The sequence below is a fragment of the Columba livia genome, chromosome 1, assembly GCF_036013475.1.
Source record: "Columba livia isolate bColLiv1 breed racing homer chromosome 1, bColLiv1.pat.W.v2, whole genome shotgun sequence".
NCBI lineage: Eukaryota > Metazoa > Chordata > Aves > Columbiformes > Columbidae > Columba > Columba livia.
Genome location: NC_088602.1, coordinates 13138990 through 13162318, shown reverse-complemented (window position 1 = coordinate 13162318; position 23329 = coordinate 13138990). Strand labels below are relative to the sequence as shown.

At 44.7% G+C, this 23329-nt stretch overlaps 1 long non-coding RNA gene across 1 annotated transcript in view; it reads left to right on the top strand.

Annotated features, from left to right (window-relative positions):
• The window catches only part of LOC135576474 (uncharacterized), a 28100-nt gene that overhangs the window by 1288 nt on the left and 3483 nt on the right, over nucleotides 1-23329 (top strand). The window contains exons 2-4 of the long non-coding RNA XR_010468242.1: nucleotides 91-6296; nucleotides 13200-13333; nucleotides 21605-21716. This is a non-coding gene — a long non-coding RNA (uncharacterized LOC135576474). The remainder of the gene's footprint in view (nucleotides 1-90; nucleotides 6297-13199; nucleotides 13334-21604; nucleotides 21717-23329) is intronic.

The window sequence follows — 23329 nt, the reverse complement described above, 5'->3', positions numbered from 1 at the left end:
CCTACCACTTCTAGCAGAGGCCTCGGCTTTCAATGCTCTCCAAAAGTTTCTTAAGTATTTTGGTTTTCTAATGGCTTTCTCTTCCTGCAGGTAAAATTTCAGCACATATCTGCAATGTCTTCACAATGTCTCCGAACTGCATCTTACCTTCTGTCCATATCTCATTCAGCTTCACTACTGTAATGCTATGGTAAGTACCCTAAGGTCAACACAGTTAATTACTTTTGGTAGAACTGGGATCAATATCTGTCATTCATATGCACTTTCCACTCTCCTGAATAATTCTTTATGGGCTGCCAGGGTCTCTTCGCTGGTGGGCTGGCTTTAAAACGTTTCTCTTCTTGGTAGTAAACTGCCTTTTCCAATGTTTCCTCTGGTAATATCTAGATTTTGTAGGCCACCTTCATAGGTGGTCTAATTTAGGCCAGATGCGCAAACTTGTTAATGTGTCCATGATGATATATAAAAGCTCTACATTTAGAAATGCCTAATAGGGTATTTCAATAGTAAAAAATAAAAAGAAAAAAATAAAGGAGTAAACTAAATCTCTGTTCTATAAGAGCACGCGACACCAGTAACAGAACTCTGACAAAGGTGCGTTTTGCTGACTGCTGAAACCAGCATCAGGTCTTAGACACAACAACCTAGTGGAAAGCCACACTGACAGTAAATAGTCCCAAATACAGATGCCCAATTCAGTGCTTAGAAGCTCAGAGAAGTTTGAGATCCGTGCTCAGCAAATCACTCCAGGTTTGGTTGTCATATTCATTGGGATAACACCTCAGGAAACTGAGGAATGCATTTCTGCCCATCCTATTTGAAGCATTCTACTTGTAATCCTAAAATTCCTTTCTCCTTTTCAGAGAAGCCATTTCTGACCACAATAAAATACTTACTGCAGTGGCTGAAGGTATTTGGCAGTCTTGCTGAGTCTGTGTCCTTTTGGGATGATGGACCGAACCTGGCATCATTCTCAATAAGCAGAGGGTTTGTGAACACTGTCCAGTAAACTCAACTTTGCATACCCATTGAGCTTAGCTACCTAAGGAGACCACTCCAGTCCAAGGGGCAGTAGGTACAAGACTAAATTGGCTGCAAATTGCAGCAATGCTTTGTTCTCAGTTGTGTTGCTGTAAATCTGGAATATCTCTGCAATTCGCTTGGTGCAACCCAGACTGACTGCTATGAGTGGGATTAGATTCTGTAGGTCTTGAATGGCCATGGATTCCCCCAGACAAAATGGAAATAATTGAAAACACCTGTAAATGCTTATCTGCTTTCTCAAAATGTCCCCACCATGTATTAAGCAGGGAAATAGTTCTTTTGTAGTATTTGCAGGGCATAGAAACTCAGGAGGGTCTCTACATCCTTTCATGTGAATTTGTGACACTCGGTTTTCTTCCTCAGAGATGTTTCCCACTCAGTCGATTTAGCAGACTGGACTTGTTTGCTGTCCTGTGCTGCATGATCAATTTCCATTCCTTACCTATCAGATGTAGCAATTGTCCTCTAGCAACCCTTTAATGCAGAAACTCTCAGATCATACTGCATGGAGATCTCCTGACCTGTACACTCTCATCAGATGTGATGGTCGGCCACTGCAGCAGACTTTCAGAGACAACCAGCGGACTCCTGAATGACCAGTTCTGGACAGCAGAACTATCCCACCTGGTGCACCACTTCTGTGGAAGTGTCTTCATGGTGGCAGAGGAGGTGAGGTGACCAGCTGTTCATAAAATGCATGAAATTAATTAAATAGCAAATTCTTCCCAACCTGTAATCACTTAAGCACTGCCTCCCCCCATGTGGGACGTGAAGGCTGACATCCTGTGATACCAGAACTCAGATATTCCCCAAAACTGTCTTAAAGTTATGAAGCCACCCTTCATAACATGAAGGCTATGGTGAACGTACTTGAAAAGAAGCCAGAAGAGGGGCAGAACATGGGGTTCCACCCACTTCAACATTTTAATGATTTTTTTTGAAGGACACAGAGACTGAAACCCAAAATTTAGGTAAGAACATCCCAGAGTTTGCAATATTTGAAATTCCTGAAAACTTTGCCAATTCATTCTTTCCTTCTAGAGCCAGAAAATAAATCGCCAGCCTCAAACTCACCCTTTCCCTTCCTGCCCCACCCCAAATGAGACAGTCTAAACTTATATCTGGAATAAAGCAAGTAACTGGTTTACAAGTACATTTTTTTTTCCTTGCCACTGCTCTATCAGTACATGTGGGGAGCTAGAAACAAAACCAGAATAAACCCACGAACTTAACTCAGGTTTCTCTGCCAAACAGAACGAAAGGATGAAAACATCACCTGGCTGGCTATTCAGCAGGGACACCCGGAGCTAACCTCCATGAGCTCTCAGCATAATCTTTTTCCTTAAAGCGATCTCCAACCGCCACAGATTGGTGTAGCACTATCCTAATTTACCCCAGATGGAGATCTCTCTTTTTCCCCCCTTTCTTCCTTCCTTTCACCACAAATTTTACCCAAGCCCAGACTCGGAGAGCCTCTGGCACCATTCCTGTAAGCAGGCAGAGTTTACAATATTCAGAAGCTGCGGTAAACAGTCTGAAGATAGAAATGTTCACTGCCGATCCAGTGAGGATTTGCAATATAGCAGGAGCCTTATGACAAACCATGTGAGCAGAAGCAGATGACTGTAACAGCACCGCATCGCTATACTATTTTCGCACATTCGAGCTACGATTTGTAAAATAGCCAGTTGCCCAGATGGCTCACAGAACTGAAAATACTCAAAAAATATAATTTCAGGATTTTAAAACTAACTATGACTTTTCTACAATACTTTTACCTTTTTTGTTGTTGTTGTTCCCTACATATTATACTCAATTTCACTAATAATGCCTTTTTTATTTGCCTTCCTGCTTGCATGTCCTTTTATTAATTTACTGTACATATAGTAAATGCTGTTTTTTTAACTAATGTTCTTGTCAAATTAAGCTTGATATCACTCTCTTGACTTCAGCAATTTGATGTCTGTGAGCTGAGCTGATGTAGACAGCAGAATAATGTCAATACTTTGTACTCTTTTGGTCACCCATCTTCCGTAATCCTACATATTATTCAAACTACAGTACCAAAGTGCTACTACACCTCTTGTCCTCCTAAAGACTGAGCATACTCCTGAAGTCCAACTTCTTTTGTTATTGCCCTTTTCACATGTTTTAGCACAGAACTGTAAATTTAAGCAGCGCTCTGGACTAACACTGATTTAATCATGGTAACACTTTGTGTTCTCACAATGCTCTGCATTTCCAAAGGACTGTTTAAGCAATAATTAACTCAGCATGGGTGTTGGTGTAAAGCAGGTGGGTCCGTATTTGCTGTGGCTGCGCAACAGAAGGGGAAAGCTCAGCGGTGAGGCTCAGCGAGCTGTAGCAGGATCCCAGGTGCAAGATCTGGTCCCACCATGATCCTGAGCCGAGCTTCAGCAGCGCTTCCTGGGGAACAAACAGGGCAAGCAGCCCAAGCAGAGCCCTGCGATGATGCAGCTCTCCATTGCCACCCAACACAACTGCTGCATGATGGTGTTGGGCCACTTGTATCTTCTGTGTGCCCACCCTCCAGAAGACAAAGGAGGAGACTGTGCTTATTGAAAAGAAAAGCCACTGGATAGAGAAGGGATTTTTTCTGTCAAGATACTAGTATATAAAATATTATGACAAGATGTAACTTTCTCGAACAATGGGAGAAACAGCAGAGCACAGGGTTGAGCATGACCAATGGCAAGGTTCAAATGTAAGGGTAACCAGGGAAGCATCCTCAAACAGGATCCCATGAGACTTCTTTACTTTCTGTTATTTGTTCCAGTATTTAAGGGTGGCCATGCAGAAGACGGAGATTCCCTTTTCACAAGGAATCACATAGAAAAGATGAGGGGCAATGGGTACAAGTTACTCCTGGGAAGATTCCAGATGGACACAAGAGGGAAATTTTTCACGGTGTGAACAATAAGCCATGGGAATAATCTCCCCAGAGAAGTGGTGGATTTCCCAACATTGGACACTTTCAAGATTCAGCTGGACAGGCTGCTGGGCCATCTTGTCTAGACTGTGCTCTTGATGAGAAAGGTTGGACCAGATGACCCTTGTGGTCCCTTCCAACCCAGTATTCTATGATTTAACATTTTAAAATATGATATGGAAACAAAATATATTTAATAATGTTGATATAATAAATATATGTGTAATAACAACTAATGAGAACAGCACACCACTGACAAAGTAAATATCTAACAACAACAATTGGTTTTATATGCAAGCTGGGGGGTGCTAAGGAAAACAATTACTAAGGCCAGGCATGGATAAATAAAAAGTTGTAGCCAAAAGCAAATGAAGCCAAAAGGATTGAATGAACATAGAAATGCTGAGTAGGAGTCCAGAGGTTATAGTTCCTCTGGCACGACTGTCCAGCTTTGGTGGCAACATTTTAAGAGGAATTTCAAAAAAATGGATAGAGTTCAGATAAAAGCTCTGGGAACAATCAGAAGACTAGAAATATGGTTGGAATACTTAAAGAGATCAGTCTGTTCGGCTAGGAAAAAAGAGACTAAATGGTGCCTTGATGATACCTTATAAGTTTCTTCCATGCAGCAAGTGGAACAAAAAAGAGTTCACCACTCTCACGGACAAACCTGCAACACGATCCAATGTCTTTAAGCTGACATTTGACACATTCAGAATAGAAAGATTAATTTTAATAGTGAAAGGGTTAATAACTGGAACGACTCGCTAATTGCTATGGAGAATTCTCTGTCAAAAGAAAATATAAAATCAGGACTCACGTGTTTTGTTGTTTGCTTTTTTTTTTTTTTTTTTTTGTAAAAGTCATGCCCTAGTTGTGGTTGATTCACGGGAGTCACAGCTGCATAGATTCTGGCTTCAGTGAGTGACCAGAAGTTGTAATAAACCTGTGTTATGCAGGAGATCAGACACTTGATATAACTTCTAAGCTTTACAGTCTCTCAACTGAGAAACCCAGCAGATGACTGTTCTCCAGTTACGTGAGCACCGGGGTTTGTAGGTGTATCCTGAATTGCAGCTAACTCTCAAGGTAAGATGCAGCTAATAATAACTCCATTCCTTCTCAAAGCACTAAAAAGCATGGAAAGGTAGAAATTCATTGGATTCTGTGCACTATCTTGGGCTTTTTAGGGTAAAGATCTATTTTAAAAGTGGTATACATTTCTTCTTTCACCATCCAAAAGTTAGCAGTAAGATTCAGTTGCAGATTGAGACCTCTTTATGAGGGTGTCTGCATGCACATGTGAACTGGGTGTCCACGTTCTTCCACACCCTATTGAGATGTAGAGTCTTTATTCACACGGACAAGTATTTGAGACATCCCAGGGTATGCTGCCTATCCTGCAGCTGCTTTTCCAGAAGGTCTCAGCTCTGCCTCCTATCTACCCAGCCTGTGTGGGTATATTGATGTTGTAAATCATCACAAATGGCACTTTATGTCATGTGTGGCAACCAAATCTTAGTGCAGCCAATGGAATCTAGAGACTGATTCACATCACCTTAAAGTGTATCTGTATGTGCCCACCTGAATCTCCCTCCAGGATCCATTGATTGCACTGAATAGATCTCCCCTGATTACAGTTTGGATGCCCAACTCATATGTAGTTGATTTCTAAAAGCAGATGTCTGAGTCTGCAGCTGGCCCGCACCTTTGAGGTTCAGTTTGGTTTGGTTTGATTGCCCATCATAAACATCTTGCGCTACATGATGTGTCCTTGACTGTCCTGCCTTCCAGCCATCACTCATTAGGGCGCTCATGTCCATCAGCCTCATTCAGGTGTTTCACATGCCCTAAAGAGTCTCAAATGGCACCAAATACTGTCCTCAGGTAACCTAATAATGACTTAGTAGTCCCCATAAGGTAGCTGTCTAGGTTGTCTAGACCACTGATGAAGAACAAGAAGTACATTCAGAAAGTGATCAATCCCATCTGTTTCAGGCAGCTCTTTTAGGATCGCTTGTCTTACAGCACAACAGCATCACAATGCGCTACTGGTTTAATCTAATCTTAGACATTACATGCAAAACCTTTTGTACAACTCTATTTTGCTCACTTTCTTTCCACATCTTCTCATCTGAGAACCTGCCTCACATTGGCAGAACAATTTCCTGTGGTCCAGCAATTGGCCAAATCAGTCAATTATGAGTTGACATTTGTGACTTACTTTTTTTTTTTTCCTTTCAGTGGGATGGGAATAAATTGCTGAGAAAATGCAAATGGCTCCAGGCATCTTACAAAGGAGGTACGAAAAAAGGAAACTACTCAACAAAAGGCAAGCATTTGGGGAAATATCCATTTCATTTCAGCTGCAGCTGAGTCATGCCCAGCATCAGCTTGAAAAAGGGAGAGGGCAGGATACAGCCACAGCAATGCCGTGTTGTCCCAGAAGCCATCCAGCCCGTTAGCCCAACTAGTCCTCCTCTGGGCCCCCCAGTGAGGTGTGGGCTGGGTGGACTCGCTGCCGAAGCCTTGGCTAGCAAACTTCAGAGTGCAGACGTGCCCTGTGCCTTCAGTCCTGGCCCTGGCAGATGGAAATAATGCTGACAGCACTTCCATGGCCCTCAGCCAAGAATTATATCATTCAGTTCTTTTTAATAGGAAATGTATGTCTTTCTTCATTTGCTTGCTGGCGTCCAAGCTTTTAGAGCTCCTCACTTTGTTTGCAAGCTTTCTCTTCAACTTTAAAAATAAGACGTTCCCTTGAAAGACAATCCTTGATAATAAAGCGAAATCACTTGGCTCCAGAAAGCTGGAGCTCTAAGATGGCAGATAATACAAGATTAACCAGCAAACTCTTGATCCCTGTCTGCCAGGAACCCACAGGAGTGTCAATGTGGAGAAGGGATGAAGGGAAGTGGGCCCACAGTCCTAAACCCAGACACGGGCTCATGTGCGAACTGCAAATCTCTCGTCCTCTTTCACCTCCTGAGCTAATGATGTGTTGAACCTGGTTTGACTTCAGACATTTCTAAAGATCTTGCATGCTAGCAGCCTCTCATTAGAAATGGCAACATTTGCACCAGTTATTTTCTGAACTATTATGTGCGTGTCTAAGTGCCTGAAACACATACCCATATTTATGAAAGAGAAAGACAGAAAATAGATTTCCCTCCTGCTCAGTTGGTTGAGACTAGTTTTTCATGACCAGCAAAACAAGGTCTTGATAAACTACAAAATGCAGTGATCAGGACTCTGATAATCTGCATGCTGAAAGCAGAATACAAAGCTATAAATACAGAACGGGAAAAACCAGTGATCTCAGCAAGGCAACTGCCAGTAGGTGAACTAATGAAGCAGACACAATATTAACGTCAATTCTGCAGTCCTGTCTGAGTGCTGGTACAAATAGGAAAGGCCATTATCAGACTGACATCATCTCAATCCTTGCAAGTACACTTCTAGGGAAAAACAAGCCAGAAAGGTCTGCTGAGCTTCATGGCTCTTTGCTCAGGGGTCTTCTTGGTGTTTAGACAAACTGCTTTCGAAATTAAAGAGTTTAAAAGTGGGTGATTGTGCTAACATAGCTCTGAGGAGCCCTAAAAACGTATGCTAGACTCTACTTGCAATGTACTCAACTAGCAGCACAGCATAAAGATTTTATTGACACAAATACTTGATGCCACGTACCATAAATGGCTGAGTGAAGTTTGGTTCCAAAGTCTCTATAAGTCTGTGGAAATTCTTGGTTAAGACAATAACTAAATTGTGCAAAGCACCCTAAAAGGGGGCAATACCACTCTATGCCCCTCAACTCCAACATGAATTTTGTGCATCTTCCATCCACAAATCTCTTCAGCTACTCAGCTGGATTGGGTAATAATAACATCAAACAATTCTTACAGACACTTTTGCATTAACCTAAATCTTCATTTCCATAAGTTCAAGTGCACAGGACTTATCACAAGAAAAAATTAAAAAAGAATGACTTTTCAACACCTCTACAAATCATGTAAAGCAAGTTTTCTGGAGCTAAAAACATCTTGACTTCAAGGTCTGCTATATCTCAACTTGTCAGTCAAAGAAAATGCTGGTGGTCCCTGAAGGAGGCTGAGAATTTATCTTTTCCAGTCACATAAAATTCCCTTTTTTCAATCCTACATGGTCATGCAATAATTGGACCTCAAACCCATTTTTGGTCCAGGACTCAGTATTGTCTAGCCTGCATTTCTATGGGTAATTATATGGGGTGGGTAGGAAAGGCATTTCCCAACAGAGAGGAAGAAGGGAAGCAGTTTTGTGGCAGGTTGATCTCACTTCAAGGGCCGGTGGCTGCTGGCGGCCTTGGGGAGGTTTTGGATCGAGAGAAACGCCCTTAGGAGATGGATTAGTGCGGCCGAGCGTGGCGGTGGTGATCAAAGGTGCACGATCAATTTATCAGGATCACTGCCACGGGTTTTGTGTGTGTATACGTGCGTATTTGCGTGGATATGTAATGTAATACATTCACATTGTTGGTTGAAAGGATCATTGCCATCTAGCCAAATATTTCATAATTTTTTATGGTCTGCTTAGCCTTGGAGCGGCTGTTACATTGAAATGTCCCAGTAAGTGCTGTATAATAGATTGCAGACCTCTGTGAAAAACCACTATCAGTGTTTCAGCCGTGCACTGTACATGTGTCGGGGAAGTGCACTGTCAGCAGGATAGCAGCTGGGCGTCTATCCACGTTTTCCTTACTTTTGAAAGAGCCGGTGACCTTCCAGAGGCCTTGATAGAAGCGGGATGAATAAAAACTAGGTTAGGCATTGTAGTTCTTGATGCAGCTTCTTTCATTATGCATAAAATGGTCTGTACGTCCATTTGCGGGCACAGGGACTGAGTTTGAGCGCTTCTTGGGCATTTAGCATAAATTAGTCCACACAGCCTGCTACCGTGCTGCCAAGAGAAAACTGCACCTCGTGTGACAAGCTGCCAGAAAAAGATCTGGAAAGCTACGAAACAAACAAGCGGGGAAAAGAAAAGAAAGAAAAACAACACCTTCAAAGCACAAAACTCAGCCCACATATCTGGATTGCTTTTCTCCTTTCTCTTTCGGTTCCTGCTCCCTCCGCTCTCCTGCAGCCTCGCTGTGTGAAGGTATGGGCTGAATGTGCCTGCTGCTACATTTTGCGTGTGCTTAGGGCCAACGTGCCTACACAAGATATAAAAAGCACTGGGTACAGGGGAGGAGAGGCAGGAAGAAGTAGAACAAGAAGGAGGCTGAAGACATGCAAAGTAAGCTTAGAGGGACTCCAGGCACCTGGCGTTGGATGCTTCTTTGTAATACTGGGAATCTGGTCAGTCAACAGCTGCCAAAACCATGCTATCAGTGTTACTGAGGCACAAGGCATGCCATAGGGGGACAGAAAAGGGACCATGAAACACCCCTTTTGAGTATGAAGTCTCCCAGAATCCACAGAAATCCTTCTACTGATTTCACCGACCTTTGGACTGGAACTTCCATCTGCTGAGGAGCACCAGCAGTACTGAGGTTGGAACAAAGGCTGCAAGACTGCTCTTATCACAGAATCACAGAATCACAGAATGTCAGGGATTGGAAGAGACCTCAAAGATCATCCAGTCCAATCCCCCTGCCAGAGCACGAACACAAAGATGAGGTTACACAGGAATGTTTTGAGTGTCTCCAGAGTAGGAGACTCCACAACCTCCCTGGGCAGCCTGTTCCAGTGTCTGTCACCCTCACTGAGAAGAAGTTTCTTCTCAAATTTAAGTGGAACCTCTTGTGTTCCAGTTTGAACCCATCACCCCTTTTCTTACCATTGATTGCACTGAGAAGAGCCTGGCTCCATCCTCATGGCACTCACCCTTTATATATTTATAAACATTAATGAGGTCACCCCTCAGTCTCCTCCAAGCTAAAGAGACACATCTCCCTCAGCCTTTCCTCATAAGGGAGATGCTTCACTCCCTTCATCATCTTTGTTGACCTGCGCTGGACTCTCTCCAGCAGTTCCCTGTCCTTCTGGAACTGAGGGGACCAGAACTGGACACAATATTCCAGATGTGGTCTCACCAGGGCATAGTAGAGGGGAAGGAGAACTTCTCTCGACCTACTAACCACCCCGCTTCTAATACACCCCAGGATGCCATTGACCTTATAATTAAGTTCATTTTGATACATTGCTGTGCCTGAAGGGACCGCTCAGGTGTACCAGGACTAGCTGAGCCCCTCAAAGTGGTCTATGTATTTGCCCAAGTAGTAATGGCTCATGGATCATTGAGGACCACAAAGCTAAACATCATTCAAAATCCTGCACCATGCCTGGGCATAGCAACTGGTTCTAGCTGCCCTTGGTGATTTAGAAGGTATCAGACCTTAAATCTCTTTCTTCTCATTCCCATATCTTGCATCTGGGATCTGTCTCATGTTTCTTCTCAGAAGATCAGCAGCTGTGCTCGAATTTCTGCCTGGGAAGGAGGTACAACCACCCCATCCTGCTACAGTCATTTGGTCTTTGACCTGCTGCTGAGCCTGTCAAATGTCTAGATAGTGACCCAGCAGTGGAAATCCAAACAACAGACCTGACCCTTTCTTCTGTTGTGTTCCCTTGCTACTTATGGAGGCTTCCCTCCTGCCCTGTGACACAGGCCAGGCATGGCCTGGATGTGTGACCAATCTGCTGTCTCAGCACAGGCCAGGGACAAGCTGGGCACTTGTCACTTTGCAGGACATCACATGCAGTGATCGTCGCTCAAAGGCATTCTCCCAGCCCCAGCACCGCGGCCTTCCCTCGCTGTCTGGTTTGCAGCAGTCATCCACGTATGGACCAGTGACAGGGTCCGCATGGCACCACAGAGCACCTCAAATCCCATCAGCAGCTTCTGAGGTGTATGGACACCTTGGTGACTGCATGGAGGAACAGAGACAAGGGAATTGTAGAAGAGCTGGTGTTGGAAGAGACCTTCGGAGGTCATCTAGTCCAACCCCCTGCCATGAACAGGGACATCTTCACCCAGATCAGGCTGCTCAGAGCCCCATCCAGCCTGGCCTGGGATGTCTCCAGGGATGGGGTATCTACCACCTCTCTGGGCAACCTAGGCCAGTGTTGCACCAACCTCATTGTAGAAAATTTCCTGCACAGAAAGGAAATATTCATTTTCTAAAGACATTAGCTACAGAGTCCACACCAATAAAATAAAAGAGTTGCTGGCAGGAACAGCATGAACTGCCCAGGCTCCCTTGGGCATCAGGGTTACCTGTAGCCACCCAGGGAAAAGCTCAAAGTGCTACCAAAATGCAACCACCCATCAGGGTACGGTGCCAGTCACACACACAGATGCAAGGATGGGTTGTTTAGAAACTCTGAGTCAGGCTGCAGTTATTGTACCATCCAGTTTCGTTTGGTGTCCTTTAAAGTATCCTGTACAAAGACATGTCAGGAAGAAAATAAAGAGGGGAACCTCAGAGGTAAAGCGAGTCTTTCAGAACAGGAGAGGATGAATCCTAGGTAGTTTGGTCTGTAATGAGTGGTCTAGAGCACAGATTCCCAAATGTTCCTTCCCATATATTGTCAAAGTGAATGGTTCCTGTGTTCTGATAGACCAGATATCTCTCTGAAATGGGTTATGTACTTCCAGTGGTACCAGAGCAACATGTTGGGCTTTGCTGGGCTGGTTAGATAACATACCACTCTCACAACTCAAGCAGCAATGGAAGTTTGTTGAAATACAGAAACAGATATTTTTCAAAGGAATTTATTTGTACAATGGCTAAGCATCCTGTGGAAATTAGAGAGAGCATTATGTCAACAAACTTAGCAGAATTAAAAGTCACAAAGCCATTTTATTGATAAGTGCACCATCTGCCATTAGCAGAACTGCAATTACTAACAAGCACAAACAGCCTCCACTTCAGGATATTGCAGCCAAGCTCAGGTAGACTTGGTAATAACATTATTTCTTTTCCGACAGAAGTGTCTAAGACATTATAAAATTATTTTATCCGAGATCAGGACAAAAAACCCAAATCTCAAATATATATACACATCTGAAGAACTTTTTAATACTACCTGAACGGAAAAAATTGAGTCAAAGCACTCTGAAAGGTGATTTATTTAATATTGATCATAATTATGTTTATGTGCTGAAATGTAGCAGTATAAGGGCATCTTCCCTCTGTATGGTGGAGAGATTTGATGGGACTGTATTAAACAATACAGAATATGTTCCACGGACTGGACTCAGCTACAAAAAACAAATTAACTTCAGTATACACCTTGGCAAATCAACTTGGAAAAGCATGTCCAAACTCAATTTAGACCCAAATATTTAGGATGCTTGAAGTGCAGTTCCTCTCCTTAGCTTGATTTGAATGCAACAAATATCTGTTTACATCAGATCTATCTGTTTAGACCCCATTAAACTTCATACACCCAGGCCTCCCTAAAAGGCAATGTATACCACCTACCGTGATGAGCTGCACCCTCACCTGTCTTTTTCTCCCCACTGATGTGAAATGGGCTCTGCTGACTGCCCATACACAGATGTCACCTTTGTGAGTGCCTAAAGATAGGTGGGGTGTCTCTTCTGTTCCTGTTCCTAGCACACAGTGGTTAACTATGGTTTGTCAACAAACGGTTGAAGACCTTGAAAGCCAAAAAATATAATTCAAATCAACACCTCATTTGAAACAGAATATCTAACTCCAAACATACCCATCTGAAAATGTCCCATACCAGCCTCATCAGAAGCTGCCGCCATCCAGCTCTGCCCCTGCTGCACTCCCTGGCTCTTCCACCCCTCTCCAGGCACCTTGTCACTTACCCATCCACATGTTCCTGCAACTGGCCCCTCCCCAGCCTTAACCATCACTTCAGCTCACACTCCCCATCCTGCCTCTCTTGGATGTTACCACCTCCTGCTACCCAGCCCAGTGCTTGAACCCAGCTCGCACCAGCCCCTCCAGTGGTGGGGTACTGGGCACACTGGGAAGCCTCCCTGGCCCACTGTGCCTGTGCCTTTCCTTGCATGGGCACTGGCCACTGCTCCCCATTCCTTACAGAGGACACAAACACAATATTGGAGGGCAAAACATGACATTGTAATATGAAAGCCACAAAGAAAAAAAACAAGAAGACTAGGGCAGGACTAGGCATGTCAAATTTGTGCTGTTTTAACTATGTTTTCTTGGAATGTCACTTTTCAGTCAATCCTATATTCTGGCTGTAAACCTATGACAACGGATCTGGAGAGATGATCAGCGTACGTGCTCCTGCACAGCACAGCAATGCCAGGAATCCCTCCACCTTGCTGAGTTTATTTTGTTTTCTGTCTGACAAGGTGAGTGACACTTGCTGCTTTTTTTTTGAGCAAAAGGCACTCAGATGTAAGCTATCCTGTCCTGACAGCATACGAACCTTCCTCCTCCACGCTCCCCCTCACCCCTGCCAAACTGGACGAACTGGATATCTTCCCAAGATACACCCCAACTTTCAAAGCGCCATACTGCTGACACGGTCGAATTCACGTCTCCATTCAGCTCCTCCACGTACAATGACACAAACTCTCACCATCTGCCAGGAGGATGGACATCGCGCAGCAGAGCTGGAGGCAGCGCTGTCCTGGCTGTGGGCTTGTGTGGTCCCCGTGGGAAGCCCATTCGGTCTGTCAGTCATGTTCATCTTTTATACTCATATTTTCCATCAGAATCACAAGTGGTTTAGGACACGTCAGAGGAAGATGGGGTCTGGAAATTACTGTGGCAGCAGGGGTGGCCCACATACTTTCAATATGGGTTTGGTGCCTTTGATTGGGAGAAGATGGTTGGTCTCCATTCATGTAAGAACCAACTGATTCAAACTTAAATAGGGAGATCACAGGGAGCAAAGACAAGCTACTCCACAGCACCTGTCTCTTTTCCCATCAGGGACTGATGAGAACCCTGCTTTGCCCTCGCCCTTGTCCACTGCATCCAAACCTCCCCAAGAACAGGACTGCAGCACCTGGATTTATGACACCCTGCACAGGATTCAGTCTCTGGACACTCAAATATACAAGAGTAATTTTTGGTCACACGGCCTCAGTATTAACTTGCTCAAGTGAAGTGAAAATAAATTGGCTCATATTTTGAGGAGAATAAGATGTGTGTGCAAATAATAGCTCTCAAAATTCCATTTATTTTTTTAGCTTTTGCTATGTTTAATCTGTAGTAGTCCAGCTCCCAGACTGACCTTTAAAACAAACAAGTAGATGTACTTTTTCACCCAACACATAATTAAATTGTAGGACTAGGTGGCATGAAATGTTGTGGAGGCCAATAGTTTAGACAAGTTCATAGAGGACAGATCTACCAAATGCTGCTGAAAGTAGTTTTCAGGACATAACTTCCAGGCTGGAAAGATCTCAGACTGCCAACTGTGAGAAGATTCCTCTCTTTCCTTGAGCTCCTGTTTCTGACCAGATTGAGCCAGGAGTGGGCTGGGTAGATTTTTGCTCTGGTTCTTCTCTCCGTGCGTGGCCTTCCTGCTGTGAACATAGAGCTTTTTTTCTCCAGTGCACCTGATCCTGTACAGCCACCCTATGAGGTCAGACATTTCATGTTCTGGAAGGGTATTTGTTTGCTTGGCTTTTGGTTGGTTTTGTTTTGCAGAGTGATGAGGTTAAATAAAAAGAGGTGCAGGCTGGACTCTTGCATTATTCATCAGAGTTAGGCAATCCCAAACAAAAGCCAGGTTGGCATAAGTGGCAGTTTCATGTGCTACTCATTCTTCAAGGAGATCTGGTCCAACAGCGCTAACTGGTAGCCTCAACACCAGGAGTCCACAGCTCCAGCTTTCCCAGGGCATGGCGACACTGGAGTCACTGGTGGCCACTGCAGCCACCACCCAGCGTGCACCCAACTCCCCATGGGCTCAAAGAGGGATGCAGGAGTAGCGAGGCAGCTAGTCTGTGCGTGGCATGAAAGCCTGTGCTAGGCTGCAAGAAAAAGGAGAGGAAGATGAGATGGATGAGTGAAATCCAAATAGGAAATGGGATATGTTAGGTTGGATTTTCTCCTTGCAAACAGTGGTACACAGCAAGACTTGCAGAGATGCAGAGCAGATGGGGATAGTCCAGTACAGAGCCCATGGAGCCACTGGAGATGGGCTAAGCTCTTCCTGTGGTGTGCTGATGTGTGAGATGCAACCTGGGGCTGACTCATCCTTATGCTACTTTGGTGGATCCCCTTTGTTGTCAGGGCAGCAGCATCAGCACAAAAGAAGGAATCATGCAGCAGTGATTTTGGGAGCTGGGGAGTGGTGTTTCCACTAGAATCGGCCTCTGTTTGCCAGGGTCTTTGCTGTGAAGAACAAATAAGGCTATGGCATGAATTGAACTTTTAAACCCAGGCCGTTCAAGTGGGTTTGAAATTAGGACCTTCTTTAGCTTCTTTGGTTAATTAAAAATGAAAGGCTTTTTAGCGCATTAAGCTACCCTTTGATACAGTTAAAACTATAAGAAGGGAGACAAACCAGAATCTTAGCTCGGGTTTGGAGATGTAGTTGTTTCATCTTGGTGGAGCACAAGTTGTTTACAAAATTGACGTTTACAATAGGAACAAAGCGCCCTCAGATAAAGCAAGAAAACCCCGTTTACCTGTGGGGAGAACTGGTAACAGGATACCGAAGTTAAAAACCCTAGTTCAGCAGGGCATACTGAAATGAGTTATTTTGTGCTGCTTTCTGTTGATTTAAAATGAGATGACACAGAGACAGATTAGCTAAAACCACAGACATTATAAATTGCAATTTGGCCTCAAAAGCTGAAATGCTTTGATCTGTGACTCAAGTTGGGGCCAAACTGAAGAGCATTTAAAGAGGGGGAAACGCGTACAAAGGAAAAAGAGCTTTGACATAAACATTTTCTCAAATTACAGTAGCTGACCTGAATAAGTCTTTGCCATTATTTTCATCAGAGTTTAATTATGTCCAGCAGGAAAGGTGCATAGCAGCATCTGCGCATGGAGTCTCTCTCTAAGACTAACATGGCAGTCCCCAGTATATTCATTAACCACAAACCTAGAAAGCTTTTCTTCTTTGCTGCCCAGTTTCAGGCTCGTATTTGGTCTGGCCTTTCTGTAACAAGTGTGGTAAGAGATTTTGGAGCTGATACATAGACAATTGGTTTGATTTTTTCTTTTTAATTTCTTTTAAAAAGGATCAGAAAATCTAGGATTTGGCAGCTTTGCAAGTCAGTAAGGGTTAAGAATATGCTTAAAGTTATGTATGTGAGCCAGTGTGTGCTGAAGCAGGAGCAAAACCATCCCGCTCTTCAGTGAAAAACATTCTCCATCTCTTCCCCCTGCCTTTGGAAAGGTTTCTGCTCCAGTCAGCCCTCCCCCCTTCACCCAGCAGCTCATGGGGCAAAAACCTGGTTCATTTTCTCAGCGACGTAACCTTCTCTCACTGCTCTTTACGCAGTCCGGCAGTCTTTTGCAGTCTCTTGCAACATTTATATCGTAAAATAATGTTTTATTTTCACCTTTGTGAGCAGACCTCAGTTGTGGTCCTGATCACCTTGACAAGTGTTTCACAATTCCTGCTTTCGCTGGTGTGAAAGGGTGAGTCACAGGGGGTAGGATTCCAGCTAGAGACCCAGCCTGGCCACCCACACCAGCTGGGGAGGTGGCCCTGGGCAGCTGGAAGTGTCCCCAGGCAGCAGCTCAGGCTCTGGAGCAGGGGCCATGCTGGAGGACAACCCACTGCATATTTCCTATCCAGCTGAGCAAGCCAGCCCAAGGCCCTGCTGCATCCCACCATCAGAAGACATCCCGTGGAGCCCCTCTGTGGTGCAGCAGAGATGTCAGATTTTTTTTTGTCAGGAGTTTGGCACAGTTAGATTAAAGTCAAAGGGTTTTCCTGCTTCCCAGTGCATAAACAAAACGTATCTCTAGTTCCTCTCCCACTGGCCTCGTTACTGCCCAGTGAGCATTAGCACAACAGTGTGAAGAACCCTCCAGATCCATCAGTGCTCCTCTTTCCTTTATCAGAGGTGCGGTCATACCTGTATTTGTTTGTACCGCTTTTCAGAGGCTTACCAGCACAGTGTCGTAAACCCCATCTTTCATCCCAAGAAATGTCCTTCCAGATGAGAATGGAGCCCTGGACTTGCAGATGTTATCCGAGGCTGGAGGCAGGAGGCTTTTGGCTGACATTTGGTGATCCAATGGTCTGCCATGCATTGACCGATTCACCACACATGTAACTCCCTTGGTTGTTCTGCCTCAGTAACCCTTTGGTAAAAAATCCCCAGTAGCCATATATTCCAGGATAATTGCACTGTTTAATGAGACAGCAGCCCTTCTTTCTGTAATTGCTCCTACTGAAGACAGACCCATCTCCAGAGTAGAATGAACAGGATTTAATGCTGTATTTGCACAAACCTCCAGTATAAAATACTGCTAAGAAAGTGTTTGGGTGGAGAGTAAAGGCAACTTACTTTCAAAAAGGCTCTATTTGCAGTGGTCGATAACCTAAATTTAGATATTGATTCAGCATATTGCTGAACCAAATGCTGCTCTTTTGTGTGCAATTCCACTCTTACCACTCATGTGCTTAAAATTAAGGATATGCTTAAATACTTTGCCAGATGAGGTCTTCAGAGATCCATTAGCGCTGTATGTTTTTGCTCTAAATTCACTGTAGTTGTTTCTCATTGAATAGATGCTCACTGAGTAAGATACAAAAAGAGCATGGGAACAAAGGGACCCTCAATCTGAGACTTTGATCCACATATTATTCAAATGCATAATGACTGCTTTGATTTATGGATTTATAATTCTATTGAAGCATTCTGGAGATTACCCAAAACATTCCAGCTCCACTCGATGCTGGAGGGTGTTACCAGAGCCCCTGCCTGGAATTAGAGGGATAAAATTTAGTTGCCTGTTTGCTGCTGAGATTACATCACAGATTGCAGGATAAGAGCAAGCTGCATGGCAATGCACTCACTTGTCCTTGGTGCTAATCACAAAGGCTTATTTTCCCTGTGACCTAAGAAAAGCATCTGAAAGTACAGACTCTCTTCTACTTGCAGTATATAGAATTTTGGCAGTATAACAAGACAGCAGACTACATAGTGGGTGTGTTGAAAGAAGGAGCAGATGGTAGATTGCTAGCACAAGGATTTAGCAATGCATTTAGAAAATAGATTATTTTGGAAGAACAGAAATTATGAAGTATGATTAGCCCCCTCCCCTCTACTCCCACTACCTTCCCCAAACATATCCCTACAAAATGTTAGTTTGGCCATACACCATAGGAATGACTCAGCTCTGATACTCAGTAAGACTTTTGCAAGAATTCAAATAGGTGACAGCTGTGGAGTAAAGAAAAATGCCCTGCTTTTCATTTGCATCAATACCAGTTGGGATTTTTAAATTCATTTCACCTTACACAGCAGATCCACCCTGTTGTTAACAGAGGTTACTAATAATGGGACCTGGCCTGCAAGAGGGACCGTTCCCAGACGATAGGGACTCAGAACCTGCTCTTGCTGTTGTTTGCTCTCCACTTACCTCCATTCTGTGGACAGGGGTGTTTCTCAGTCAGTGAGAACTCAGATCCAGGATGAGGACTTACCTGCATATCTCTCTGGCTGTGAAACTTCCTTTCCCCCATTCTTCACGTACTGGTTATGTTGACAGATTTGGCCGTCGGATAGAGTGTGATGGCTCTGCTGTGCGAGCAAGAAGGAGGCGTAAGATGCCATTAAGTGCTGAATCTCTTAATGTGATCCATATAGTCTGGCTTCTGGGAGAGAAAGAGCAACATCAGAAATTGGGGCAACCTGTAACCATAGGGAGCCTTCTAGTGACAAGACTCTTTAAAGGTGATCTTATCATGTGGAGAGGATAGATGAAGGGCTTTGTACTGCAAACAGGTGAAACCCTTGGCCATGTGAGAAGAAACAGTTTTGGGTTTCTCCCCAGTGCTGGGACTCTCATGGTGGGACTTAGGGGTTGGGCGGACACCAGCTTGGGAGTGACTGTGTTAACATGGCCATAGTGCCAAAAGGAGATTTAAAAAGGACTTAAGAGGGGCTGTAGAATAATACTGGGAAAACCCTACAGTGTGGGACATAGAGCGGGAACTGGGCAGGAAATATGAGTGCTTTTCTGGTCTGGTGCTAAGAAGTCACTCGTTACCCACTTCTCTGCTTGATGGCTGCATCTCCTCAGTGGCTGCCACCATCAATGCAATAACAGGGACCCAAAATGAACATCAGCAGTGGAGTCTGGTGTCTTCAGTCCCTGTGCCACCTTGAAATTAGGTAATGGTAAACCACAGAAACAATACAGATCCTGGACAAGAGTTTAATTTTGATCCTTCATAGTTCAACCTCTCAGGATCTCAAATTCTTGGGACACAAGGGTGAGATTCACCTCGTGACCCAGATCACTTTGGATGTTTCAAGTCTTGTCGTCCTAAGTAAGAAGTCTAAAATAAATCAGGTGGAGGGCATGCTGAGGCTGCCCGGTTCTTCCAACAACTACATAAAGAGCCCAGAGTAAACAGCTCAGATATAGAATATTACTCTGTAGACATTAAAGTGGGGTGAGATAAATGACACCCAAAGATCCTGGTTAACTACAAGAAATGTTCTGTTGGTAGGGAAATCAGTTACCTGCAGTCCAAGAAATAAATTCAGTGTGTTCCCTATGCAGGAGAATACTACGGAACACAGCTGTCATTCAGCAGAACACCATGACTTAAGGCCCTTAGGGAGAAGAGGAGGCTGCACTGATCACTGAGAGGAGATTCTCTTTGGAGATGAAAAAGTCTGGCTTCTGCAGGAAATGACACTGGGTTTAGTGTGTCATTTCCCCAGGTGCACCATCAGATCAGTTCATATCACTTTACAACTTAAAGGAATTCTTCAGTGCAGTGACATTGGACATGGTCACTCCTGAACGTGTCAGTCTGCCTGGAGATCATGGAACTGAGGAGGCAGCTGGGAATTTTCTGGTCATCAAAGCAGCTATGTCTCGGTGATTACCAGCAGCTGAGTGTTCGGATCTCATTTTTGAGTATAGGAAACTAGATCTCACCTCACGCATCAACCACTACCTCAGCATTTCAGAGTGGAGGCACATCCTCCAGAAACCACCTGCTCTCCGTTCATGCTAAAGCTGTGTCTTTTTTGCTATCATAAATCCTGCCCAAAGTTTCTTCTGGTTTTAGACAGACCAGTAAGTCTGGATGATCTTGATCTCACAGCAGAGCCAGGTGCCTGTAATCAGGAAGGAATTGCTTTTTTGTGGATAAGTTTGATCTGGGGGCAGAACAAACTCACAAGACAGTCCTTGTCTTCTCTTGTGGAGCATGGACTATATGTACTCCTAAGATCTTGCAGATGTTGGAAGAACAGAATTTATCCTGCATATGTGTCCTCTTTGGTGCATGAAAGCTGGTGGAGAGCTATCAGGTCCTTGACTTAAGAGATGGTCAGCACTGCTTTTGAAGAAGGCAGGCTCATTTTGCTTTGAAGGAGTCAATAAATTTGGACTAGATGATCTTTTGAGGTCCCTTCCAATCACAAACATACTGTGATAAAGTGTTTTTTGCTCAAGAAGTCATTGATGAATATCGGTAATCATGGTTACTCTCAGCTACAGCATTTTCTTTTGGGATCAGATTGTGGAAAGTCATCTCTCACAGGAGCCAAGTGCCTTTGCTCTCCATCATTCTCTTCATGATGGCCTTGCCTAAAATTTAGAGTTCGCTTAGAAACCTCCTTTTGGATAGGAATGGTCACCAGGGACATACTGCCATTGGGCTGACTGCTGGGTGCAAACTTTCCAAATGAGGTTTTTTTTCTTCCCTGAAAATGCTGATCTGACACAAAAAGAACATACTTTGGGAATGGGATGACTTGGACAATACTCTGACAGAAACCAGGCAAGTTTCCAGTGCAGCCCCACTTGTCAGGTGGGTTTCCAAACCCTCCTTGTTTCTTGTTGGCTCAGGCACAGCACCCCTGGCAGGCATCCCCGCTGAATCCCAGGCACAAGGCTCGTGGGTACAGCAAGTTCCCAGAGCTTCCCGCTGCTGCACTGAAGAAACCCAGCAAAGGTGACTGATCTCAGGGCTGCAGTGCTAAGAAAGCAATCGGCCCTTGAGTCTTCCCTTTGGGAGTCTTGGGAATGCTGATAAACGCTTGACACACAAAATGCCATCTTAAGGTTTTCTCAGGTGACATCTGGAACTTTGCCATTTCAAAGGTTTTTTTGGTTTTGGAGGTTGTTTTTTTTTTGGTCCCATCTGTGGTACTGAACATGGAATAAAATGTAGATCCAGCTGCTCAAACTACCGATTACCTCTGACTCTGTCAATAGTGAGGTGTTGCTGCACTGCCTGCAAACACTCCTGGGAGTAGACATGACCTCTACTCAGCAGCTTCATTCTTTTTCCCTGGAAGATCTCCACAGATGGTCCTACTCCCCACACATCCTCCCACAGGGCTCTCAAATGTGGGGCACCAGACGGTGTTAATCCTGTCAACCTTTCTTTTTCCTTGTGGCCATGAGGAAAGGCTATTCAACAAGATGCAGCTCTCTCTTCTTTTTATCAGGTCTACATTGGTCAAAGGCATGTCTCTGTTTCCTCTGGGCTGGAGGACACGGGTCAGCCTCTACAAGGGACTGGAGCAGCACCAAGGACAACCTAAAGGGAACCCCATGCAGGTGAGATGAGGGTGATTATGGAAGCCTGGAGATACGGTGGAAGCCACACCAGCTCTTTTAACTCCATGATTACACATTCCCATAGTTCAGGAAAAATCTGCAATTCAGAATAGATTTTAGACTCCCAGCTTGTTCCCTGGTGGTTTGAGGAGCACAGTGACAGAGCTAGCTTTGCAGAGCCTGGGTCTGCCCAGCAGGCTGTGAAAAGGGAAAGCCCAGCTTTTCCACCCTGAGGCTGCAATGCCTTGGTGTGTTCGATGGATGCTGCAGTCAGAGCCATGCACAGCAACATCTCACTGAGTACATGAAACCCACTTGTTCCCAAGGGGAATTTAAGACAACCCAAAATAAATGTTAAAAAAGTCCGGTGTTTTCTAAGCCAGTCTGGGGTCATTGTGTTGAGGGAGGGGCGGATCTTGAGGATTTCATACGCTGCAGCGCCAAGCATGGCCAGGGAGCAGCCGGGAGTCTCTTGCCAGTACAAGGCTGGGCTGGCAGCTGATGGAAAGCACTTGGTTCACTCTTTAAAGAAAGACTTAAAGGCTCCACCATGGGGGAAGAAAAACACGAGCATTGGTATGAGGCTGAAGGAACAGAGACAAGCTGCAAACTGGGGTTTAGCAGCTGAAGCCTATTAAATAGACAGATAAATCAACAGCTCTTTTAATAGGAGGGAAAGATCAGTCTTATCTCTTTCCCTGCGTGGCTTACTGCTACCCCTGTTTCCCTGTATTCACTTCTTATAGCCAGGCAAATTCAGACAAGTTGGACTGTGGGGGGCTGGATTTGGCCCAGAAAGCTCGCACCAGAGCAGGACCCTGCTAGGTTGTGCTGGCTGTGGCAGGGGTCCCCACTCCATCCTGGTCCGGCCAGTTGGTAATCACCTGCCCCTCACACAGGACCTGGGGCTGCACAATGGCCACACTGCAGGGAGGTGGCAAGTTAGTGACAGTCATACTGGTAACAACTCATACTGATAAACAACAGAATCGAGTACAACACACGGGTTTGATCAGAGTCAAGTGAAGGCGAGACATCTTTGTGATTTATACCTGCAGCTGAGAAGGTCACTCTCCTGTTCCCCACACTGAGCAATGCTGGAAACTTCACCAGATGGGTCCAGAACCTCTTCAGTAAACACATGCGGTCTCTCCTAATGGGAGATTAGCTTCAGCCCTGCCATGTTGCTTCAGAAATGTTCCTATTAGCATTTTGCAAGGATCCTGTACCTGTCCACAGGCAAGCAGAAAACCCAAGAGTCTCAAGAGGCTGGCCTTCAGCAGCGGCCCATCCTCTGCCTCCTTAATTCAGAAAGCTCCTGGGCACAGGCCAGCATGCCTGCCTGCTCGCACAGCCCCCACAGAAACGTGCAGTGCTCTAGAGATGATTTTTATTCAAAGTCATGAAAATAGTCCACCCAGTCAGACAGGCACAGCTTTGTATTGTTAGGAGCTGGTTCCACTGGGGAATTTTTGAATTCTGATTGCCCAACTCTAGCTCGGCAGGGCTGGGTGCCAAGGTATTTGGGCACAAAATGGTCAAGTGAGGTTTCATTCTTTTTTTGTAGGCAGACAATATTTTTATGCCCCGTCATGGCTGGGCAATCAAAACAG